At 38.3% G+C, this 9,831-nt stretch overlaps 1 protein-coding gene across 1 annotated transcript in view; it reads right to left on the reverse strand.

Annotated features, from left to right (window-relative positions):
- Positions 1–2,559, reverse strand: part of LOC108570527 (ALK tyrosine kinase receptor) — a 43,303-nt gene extending 40,744 nt beyond the window's left edge. The window contains exon 1 of the mRNA XM_017932400.1: positions 2,252–2,559. The gene's annotated coding sequence lies outside the window, so the exon portion shown is untranslated. The remainder of the gene's footprint in view (positions 1–2,251) is intronic.
- Between the last annotated feature and the right edge of the window lie 7,272 nt (positions 2,560–9,831).

Raw genomic sequence — 9,831 nt, forward strand, 5'->3', positions numbered from 1 at the left:
ATTTTTCTCTATTAACATTGTTACCACTAACCAATACACACAACGAAGGTTATAAATATAAATAATTTTTAACACAATTGTTGATGTAGCAATTAATCAATGTCTCTTAATTGAACCACGACGCTTTTGAAATTAAATTAAAAATAATACTAAAATGGGCAAAGTGAAACAATAAAGATAATATGAACAAATGAAATATGAAAATTCTACATTGTTTATGTTATCTTAACAAGTAACGTTTAAAATTGCAATTTTTCAAGAATCGTAAAAAAGGACAATTAAAACTAGCAGCAATGAAACAGAATTATTTTTCAACCGAGTGATTGTATTGTTAATAATTATCTTCCGCTTACATTTGCATGCTTTTTAATATTTGCATATTATTTAATGTTAGACACATTTACGACACGAATTGTTGCGAAGAAAAGAATGTTGAATAGGACAGAAAGTTGCGGGATAGAGACATTGTAGTCGAAGTCTTAGCGGTGTCAACCAGCCGTCCAATTTTTTCTCGTTTAGTGAAAAGCATACGATAGCTATTGTCAGCTCGCGAACATCGATCGAACTACTGGCCAACCACAACGATTCGAAACGTATCCATTAATTTCTTTCGTTCCCTTTTCACAGATCTTCAATTTTATTCTTAATTCAAAAAAAAAATTCATTCGATATTTTCTTTCCTGCATATTGTAATTTAATTCAATTGTTTAAAAAAAGTTTTGTAATTTTAAGGTGCACGAAAAATCTAAGCTATAAAATGTCGAGTGTGAAAATGAGAAGTCAAACGGAAGGTTTAACTCGATTCTGAAAATTGGTACAATCCTTGAAAAATCTCGACATACAATACTCTCTAATTAGAATTTTCGTAACAAAGATAAGAAGGTTAAACGCCAATGGGTAAAAAGAAATCTCCGCGTCGCAAAATCGGATTTCACGAGAGAGAGAGAGAGGGGGCATTTAGGTGGATTAAAAAATGGACGAGAGAAAAGCGAGGAAAGAATAAACATAGATAAGAGGCCAGGCAGCTTCGAGGTATAACGATGGACACCGTAAACAAATTATTCAAGATATTTTTATCGATCTTTTAGTCACTCTCGGTTCCGAAGCTTAAGTGCACACTACTATATTCAGTCACGGTAGATGCCGTACAATGTAGTATTAATAATGCGCAACATATCGCATAAATCGATAGCGTGGATTTGATAACAATTGCACGTTGGTATGTGTCAGTCGGTAACAAAAAATTTCATTGTTACGCATATTTTCAGCAGTCGGTAGTTTTGTAACAATTTGAAGAAATACATTAAGAAATCAGTACACCGACGTATTTCTTCATCGCGATGTTTATTGCATACCGGGTGTCCCAGTTGTTTTCCGAAACTTTATCTCAAACTTTGTCGGTGTGTTCTACGGGTATAGGTAAGAGAAAAATGTTATATAGACATAGGTCGTTTGAAGCTTCGTTGAAAAGTTATAACGAAATACGGAAGAAATGGTAACGAACTTGCGGTTACTACGATACGAGACAAGAATGGCGCTGGCGAAAGTTACATTCAACATCTACAATGACCTCAGATCGTAAACACAGCTTGCATAAACCGATTATATGTCCATATCGCTGGATCTATTCCTATTTTGCATCATAACCTCACATTCGTTACCATTTCCTCCCTATCTCGTATTATCGTTATAACTTTTTAACGAAGCTTCAAACCACCTATATTTATAGAACATTTTCTTCTCACTTATACCCATAGAATATGCCGACAAAGTTTGAGAAAAACTGTCGGGAAAAAACTGGGACACCCGGTATATGAGAATTGAACAGAGAACAAACGAATACGTATAAATTATCAAATACGTACGCCTGTATACTCCAACCAAAAAGGTAGAAATTTTGGAAAAAAAATGGAGAATATTAAATTATCTCGGACACCATGCATCTATTGAAAACTAAATCCCTAGAAAGATTCCGTCGATAAACAAAATCTATCGAAACAGAGTAAATCGCTAAATATACCCATGTTGCCAAAAAAAAATGAATTTTCAATCCTGAAAAGTTACTCGACATTTTTCTCCAGTGTTCGAAAATGTTAATTAGAACAATTACCGCACAGTGTCACTAAAAAATGAATTTACTCGAACAATACACGATCTAAAATAAACTGGAGTACAAAGAAACGACCGGTTGTCGCAGCCCACAGAGTACACGTTCCATATAAAGCTGGAGACAGAAAAGAGGAAGGCTCACCTTCGATCGAAAACGGTGTTGTACAATATGCCAGCATAGTTTCCCGCAATTCATCCGTTCCGTATTGGATCAGCAGCAACTTCGACACCTTCGATCGCCGTTTCCCTTCAGTCTCTCATGACCCCGTGGCGAAAGCAATCGCGCTTCTCCTCGATCATCGGTCTTCCGGAATCGTTCCAGTCACCTGTTACCAAGTGAAAAAAACACAAAAATGCTCGAATCAGCGCGTCGCAACGGTCCGACAAACACGGCGGTCCGGAACTTATTATTAGAGAGAGAAGAGACGGAAGGTGTAGGTACAATAGCGACTGTTGCGAACGACGAATAGTAACTAGCTGCATCACGTTATAGGATCTCGCACTCTACAACTGGATAATCTCTTGTCTGTCGTTAACGGCAATCCAGCGACAGTATTTTCTCTCTCTCTCTCTCTCTCTCTCTCTCTCTCTCTCTGTCGTATTATCCATCTTCTCTCGTCTCTCTCCTTTCTTCGTGATCCGATTCCCTTCAACCCTCGCGCCCTCGTCGCGCGTTCATCATCTCCGTGTTCTCTGCCCGTCGTCTACCTTTCGCCTCTCTGTAACGCTATCTCGCTCTTTTCCGGAATATTCAAGCGATCGTTTCACAAGTGCGAATTAAGTGCACTCCCCCCTGACTCAATTCGACGCGATTTCGACGACACTCTGGTTACTTTTATTTCCGTTTCTCTTTCCACGTTCCCCGTGCCTGCAGATCCACGTACCTTTGTCGAATTTGCCTCGTTTTTTCTTTTCGATCAATTTTCGCGTACGCCGAGTATCGATCTTACTGTTATTGTTTGTCTCGTTTTAGAGGAAGCTGAAGTTTTTCACAGAGACACAGAGACCAGCCAGGTATGTTGGAAACGGTGTAGGCTGTTACGTCACGTCGTTAACACGCGAAACACGAGGGCAACGAAACATGAACGAAAGGCGGAGGTTAGAAAAATTGAAAGGTTACGGCACAAGTTTGCTCTGCTTGCAAATACGCGACCTCTTGTGCACCAAGCGATGATTGACAAGAATTCCTCCTCGAGTCTTTCTTTTTGCCTCTTCAAGGTGCTCTCGATCCTCCGGAATGCTAAATATTCGACGCTCGATGCTTCCCTCCTGCCAATTAAACCGATCGATCCGTATCGAATTTGCCGCTTCCTCGTGTCAACGTGCTTCTATTTTCTAACGACCGCAGTTTTCGAACGTCGTATGTTAAGTAGATGATTTATTTGTGTCTCGTCGATGTATTTTCTTCAGAGAAATTTTGGAACGAAGTTGAGGAATGTTTCGTAGGGAACGGGAAAGGAGTTTGAAATTTGTTGATATTTTGAACGAGATACGGTACAGTTTGAAATTTTTTTATGTTCTGAATGAAATGCAAAGTAATTTGAAATTTTTCGATATCTCGAATGAAATGTAAAGTAATTTGAAATTTTTTTATATTTCGAACGAAATATGTTCTCGAAATGTCGCAGAAAAATTGAAAAACTGAACGGGGGAAAAATTTGGATTTTCTAAGTTCTGTATTTTAAACGAAATGTAAAGTAATTTGAAATTTTTTTATATTTTGAACGAAATATGTTCTCGAAATGTCGCAGAAAAATTGAAAAATATTTGATATTGAACGGGGGAAAAATTTGGATTTTCTAAGTTTTGTATTTTAAACGAAATGTAAAGTAATTTGAAATTTTTTTATATTTTGAACGAAATATGTTCTCGAAATGTCGCAGAAAAATTGAAAAATATTTGATATTGAACGGGGGAAAAATTTGGATTTTCTAAGTTTTGTATTTTAAACGAAATGTAAAGTAATTTGAAATTTTTTTATATTTTGAACGAAATATGTTCTCGAAATGTCGCAGAAAAATTGAAAAATATTTGATATTGAACGGGGGAAAAATTTGGATTTTCTAAGTTTTGTATTTTAAACGAAATGTAAAGTAATTTGAAATTTTTTTATATTTTGAACGAAATATGTTCTCGAAATGTCGCAGAAAAATTGAAAAATATTTGATATTGAACGGGGGAAAAATTTGGATTTTCTAAGTTTTGTATTTTAAACGAAATGTAAAGTAATTTGAAATTTTTTTATATTTTGAACGAAATATGTTCTCGAAATGTCGCAGAAAAATTGAAAAATATTTGATATTGAACGGGGGAAAAATTTGGATTTTCTAAGTTTTGTATTTTAAACGAAATGTAAAGTAATTTGAAATTTTTTTATATTTTGAACGAAATATGTTCTCGAAATGTCGCAGAAAAATTGAAAAATATTTGATATTGAACGGGGGAAAAATTTGGATTTTCTAAGTTTTGTATTTTAAACGAAATGTAAAGTAATTTGAAATTTTTTTATATTTTGAACGAAATATGTTCTCGAAATGTCGCAGAAAAATTGAAAAATATTTGATATTGAACGGGGGAAAAATTTGGATTTTCTAAGTTTTGTATTTTAAACGAAATGTAAAGTAATTTGAAATTTTTTTATATTTTGAACGAAATATGTTCTCGAAATGTCGCAGAAAAATTGAAAAATATTTGATATTGAACGGGGGAAAAATTTGGATTTTCTAAGTTTTGTATTTTAAACGAAATGTAAAGTAATTTGAAATTTTTTTATATTTTGAACGAAATATGTTCTCGAAATGTCGCAGAAAAATTGAAAAATATTTGATATTGAACGGGGGAAAAATTTGGATTTTCTAAGTTTTGTATTTTAAACGAAATGTAAAGTAATTTGAAATTTTTTTATATTTTGAACGAAATATGTTCTCGAAATGTCGCAGAAAAATTGAAAAATATTTGATATTGAACGGGGGAAAAATTTGGATTTTCTAAGTTTTGTATTTTAAACGAAATGTAAAGTAATTTGAAATTTTTTTATATTTTGAACGAAATATGTTCTCGAAATGTCGCAGAAAAATTGAAAAATATTTGATATTGAACGGGGGAAAAATTTGGATTTTCTAAGTTTTGTATTTTAAACGAAATGTAAAATAATTTGAAATTTTTTTATATTTTGAATGAAATATAATACAATTTGAAATTTTTTTATATTTTGGATAAAATATAAATCATGGATTAAATAAATGACTGTGTTTCCTCGAAACGTCGCGAAAAAAAATTGAAAAATATTTAATATTGAACGGGGAAAACATTTGGATTTCCCAAGTATTTCGAGGTATTTTTCAAGTGACATAATTGTTTCTTACTGTGGAGAGGAATGTTTAGGAGGAACGAAGAAATGATCGTTCCGAAGTCAGGTGTCGTTAGCCTGGTTTAATTATAAGAAATTCCAGCATGGATCGCGTGCAACGATTATGCCTCGTCGAAAGATTACGAACCCTTGAAAATACGCCCTTTTGACAGTTTTACGATCCCTGATTAGGGACACAATGAAGCTTCTTGTTAAATTCAACGAGAAATTGTCAACTACTTCTACATTTTCATCTGTGGATCACACGTTATATCGTTTGTCCAACACTTTTTGTTACTTTTTGCATGGAATTTCATTCAATCAAATTTAAAAATATCATATTGACCAATGTTTCTTTACGATTTCACCATTTAATCGCTACTCGTGTCTACAGGAGCGTTCAAAATTTACTCCTACTGTGCTATTTCACACCTTTTCACGTATTTTCACCTTAATTTTACCTTTTACACACTTTCATTTCGATTCGACAAAACAAATTTCAATTTTCTACGAATCAAAAATTGTTTAATTCTGAAAACCCCCAAAACAATTATACAAATTCTACATTTCGACCGGATGAAAATAAAAGATTTTTACCACACACTACGTACTAAAATCTGCCGCAACGAAAGGGTTGAAAAATCGCAAAGTGTTTAAGATACAACGGTATTTACCATTAAACCCCGACCACTGTCACTCGCAAGTTCTTATGAATGATAATTGTTGACAGATTACGTCGCACAAGTTCAATTGTCGCGTTATTGAACGTGCACGCGTTGAAAATTCGTTTCTCCCGTTCCCCAGCGAAGTACATACCACGTAGTTGTTACGTAGTTCTCGTAATTAATTACGCGATAAGCGTGGCGATCAATGATCCACACCAAAACAAACTTCCTTCACTTCCCTTGCAATTGTTTATCTCCGACGTGCATCTTCTAATTTCCCCAACAAATTCCTGTCTCGTTTCCAAAAAATACACACCAAAAACCGTCCCTCCGACACCCGAAATAGGTTGAATCACAATTTGGCACCGTACGAGACATCGAATTTTGGTAAATCACGCAGCAAACAGTATCCACACCGTTTCCTCCATTTCGTCCATCCAGGATAATTGAAACGCGCACACAAAAACCGTCTCTCCTTTCTTCAACACTCCCTAAACGCTTCAACACCTATTACACTTGATAAATGTCAAACGAGGAAGGTTAACCGTGAAAGAGTAACGTTCAAAGGTTCAGCGCGGTCCAGATCCTTCACGCGACACAACTTCGAGGATCTCCTCGAAAATCCTGTAAATTCTCATTCGTCAATTTGAAAAAAAGTATGGACAACCGGTCGAACGACGATAAGCACGAAAGTTCAAATGTTAACACGGTCCAGATCTTTCACCCGACACAGCTTCAAGGATATCCTCGAACATCTCTGTTGTGCAGATTTTCATTGGTAAATTTGGTAAAAAAAAAATGGATCGACACTAGATCGAACGATCGTACAAATGGAGAATCACGTTTGTCAAATCACCCTTATGAAACCTGAAACTCGGACTATTAACAAGTGTACGACGAAGGGTACTTACACGCAACCAAGGAGAGACCAATCAGTTCGACATGTGCTGTAAAATTCCTCTGAAACTCAGACTATTAACAAGTGTACGACGAAGGGTACTTACACGCAACCAAGGAGAGACCAATCAGTTCGAAGCAGTATCTGCGTGTCTCTCCGCGGGCACGCAAAGAGATCACACACGTCTAACAACCGCGTTCCGTCAACCGATCACATACTTTCCCCGCGGCGACCTCTCGCATCTGTCAAACCAACAGCGAACCACCCTTTCCGCTTGCTCGGCCGCGATACACGCTCGCACGAAAACACCATCAGCTGAGAGGATGCAAGTCAGTGGTGGCGGTTACGAAAGTCATCCTTTCCCCCGGATGATCCCGTTTAGAAATACACAAAGGGGCTGGAAGAACACGCGTGGACCACACGAAATTGAGTCTGTCGCAATGCAAGATCTCGGCACTCTCGAATCCAGCACGTTCAGTATCTCGTACCACGACGACAATCGATAAAACTCAGCTTTCTCTCTCGCTCTCTCTCACCCTCCCTCTCTCTCTCTCCCTCTTCTTATCCCTCTGTCTCTGTTTTTCTTCTCTCGAATCCGTGGAACCTTCTGCGACGTTCCGTAAAAAAGGCGAGCCGCGAGGTTTTCGGCGACGGTGTCGTCGGGAACGATTACACCGGGAGGAGAGCCTGCGACCGGGCGAATCGCGGATATTCGAGGTCGGAAGCAACAGAGTAGCACGGGCTCACAGGGAACGGCGCGTCTCTTTGCGCGTACACGCGTGGACCGAGCACACCGGCTGGTTCAGCAACCACCGATCGATGATACGTTCATCAGGATTCACCTTGGGCGCATATTCGAGCCTCACTGTGAGACTCCGCTTTGCTCCGCTCTCGCCTTCTCTTCTCTTCCTTTGCTCCGGTCCCTTCTCGTTTACGTGAAACCGCGTTTAACATGCCACGACGCGGCGTCGCGACGTTTTCTGACTCTTCACTGCCTTAAACGTGCCGCGGGTATATTCGGAGAGGCGTACGGAAAAAAGTCGGCTCGACGCGATGTAACTGTGAGGAGGACATTGATGGGAGAACGAGAGGTAGAGGGAGGCACGATGGACGTTGAAGAATCGGGATGGAAAGAAGAGTAGAAAGTTGGGACGAAAGAGGAAGAAACGGTGGAAGAAAGGAGAGGTTGGCTGATTGTACCGAGGAGAAAGAAGAAGGGAGAGAGATTGAGGAGAGAGCAGACGGGAGATGGACGTAGATGAGGATGAAGGGTAGTAGAGAGGAAGCTGCGAGACTAGCATGGAAGGCGGGAAGCCGAAATAGAGGGACATGAGGGAGCATGCTCTCTTATCGACGAAGGGCAGGGACTCCGCCCCTGTCGAGAGTTAGTCTCACGTCTGCGCCTCTTTTCTGTTAAAACGATCCGCACGCTCCGAAAACAGACCCTGGAATTTCGCTGTTGGACCTTTCGCTCGATCGAATATCTTCTTCTCCTTGCTTTAACTGTCACACGGTCGATGCTGCCCACGTTTCTCACGAGGGAAGTTCGGCGACACGAAAATTTCAAAAGAATTTGTAACTTTGCGGAAATTTCGTTCGATTGACGCTGATAATGAAATTGTTCTTTGTTTCGGCGATGAGACGGTACTAGGGGTGATAACACTCTGAAAAGAATTGCGAGTTTTGGGGAAAAAACGATATTCGAAAATATGTAGTTTTTGGTGTCTTATATTGCGCGTCTTAAATTTCCGAAAAATACTTTTTTTCAAATTTACTCCCATCACTCTTTATTTCCCGACGTCCTACATTATGGTGGTAAAGAATTTTCGAAATGTATTTTCTTTCAAAATTTACTACACCACTTTTAATTTTTTGAAAAATAAAATTTAAGTTTTTTTCCATATCTTGGATGGTTTCGTAAATATTCACGATAATGGTTTTTAGCCTTTTCACCCCTTGGAATTATTAGCGTCAATTTAACGACATTTCTGCAAAGTTACAAATTTTTCTTAATTTTCAGGTTACCAAACTTCCGTATTTAAGTCCATAAAACTCCTCCATTTTCCTTCGTACGCTGCATTTACCCGCGTGAAATTACGGTTCACCGATGACAGGGGCAAATATATCGATGTTTCGTTGCAAGTGTAACGAACAACGGTATGCGTTTTATCATATCATTTCCTAGAAGTTAAGGAGCAACGTTGCATCTCGAAGTGCAATTACTGGTTTGCGTGAAACGTCGTTATCTTTAATGGAGGTTCTGAGGGGAATAAGCGATACGGGTGAACACACAGAAGCGTCGTGCATCGAAAATGTGTTTCTTTTTTAATCGTACTATCGTGCAATACTTGCACAATATAGTCGTTGCTTGTTTTTTTTTCTGCTAAATTAATTTCGATACAGTTTACATAATTCTCCTATCTCCTGCAACTCTCGAGCTTCATGCTGTGATAATTACGTCAACGTTCGTGACGTACGACTCATTATCGTACTGCATGGATAACCATACACCGGCGTCTACGGCTGTTTCATACCGATATCCCGGCAATTTCCGTTATGCTATCGTCAGTAACATAAGCGTGGCTGTTAAAAGAATATTACCGCTTCGAGCAGTTTCATACTTCCAGCTATGAGATCGTGCATACATGTATGTATGCACCAGAGCGGTTTACTTTGAAAAAATCTGCGCTTACATCGTGACGCGTTTTGCATCCCCTAAGAGCGGTCGGCCACACTGGTAGAATCATCGTACTGGAAATATGAAAAGGAAAGAGTTGACGAGTTTACGTGGAAATATTTTTCTTCTTGCG

Source organism: Habropoda laboriosa, unplaced genomic scaffold (assembly GCF_001263275.1).
Source record: "Habropoda laboriosa isolate 0110345459 unplaced genomic scaffold, ASM126327v1 scaffold61, whole genome shotgun sequence".
Classification (NCBI taxonomy): Eukaryota; Metazoa; Arthropoda; class Insecta; order Hymenoptera; family Apidae; genus Habropoda; species Habropoda laboriosa.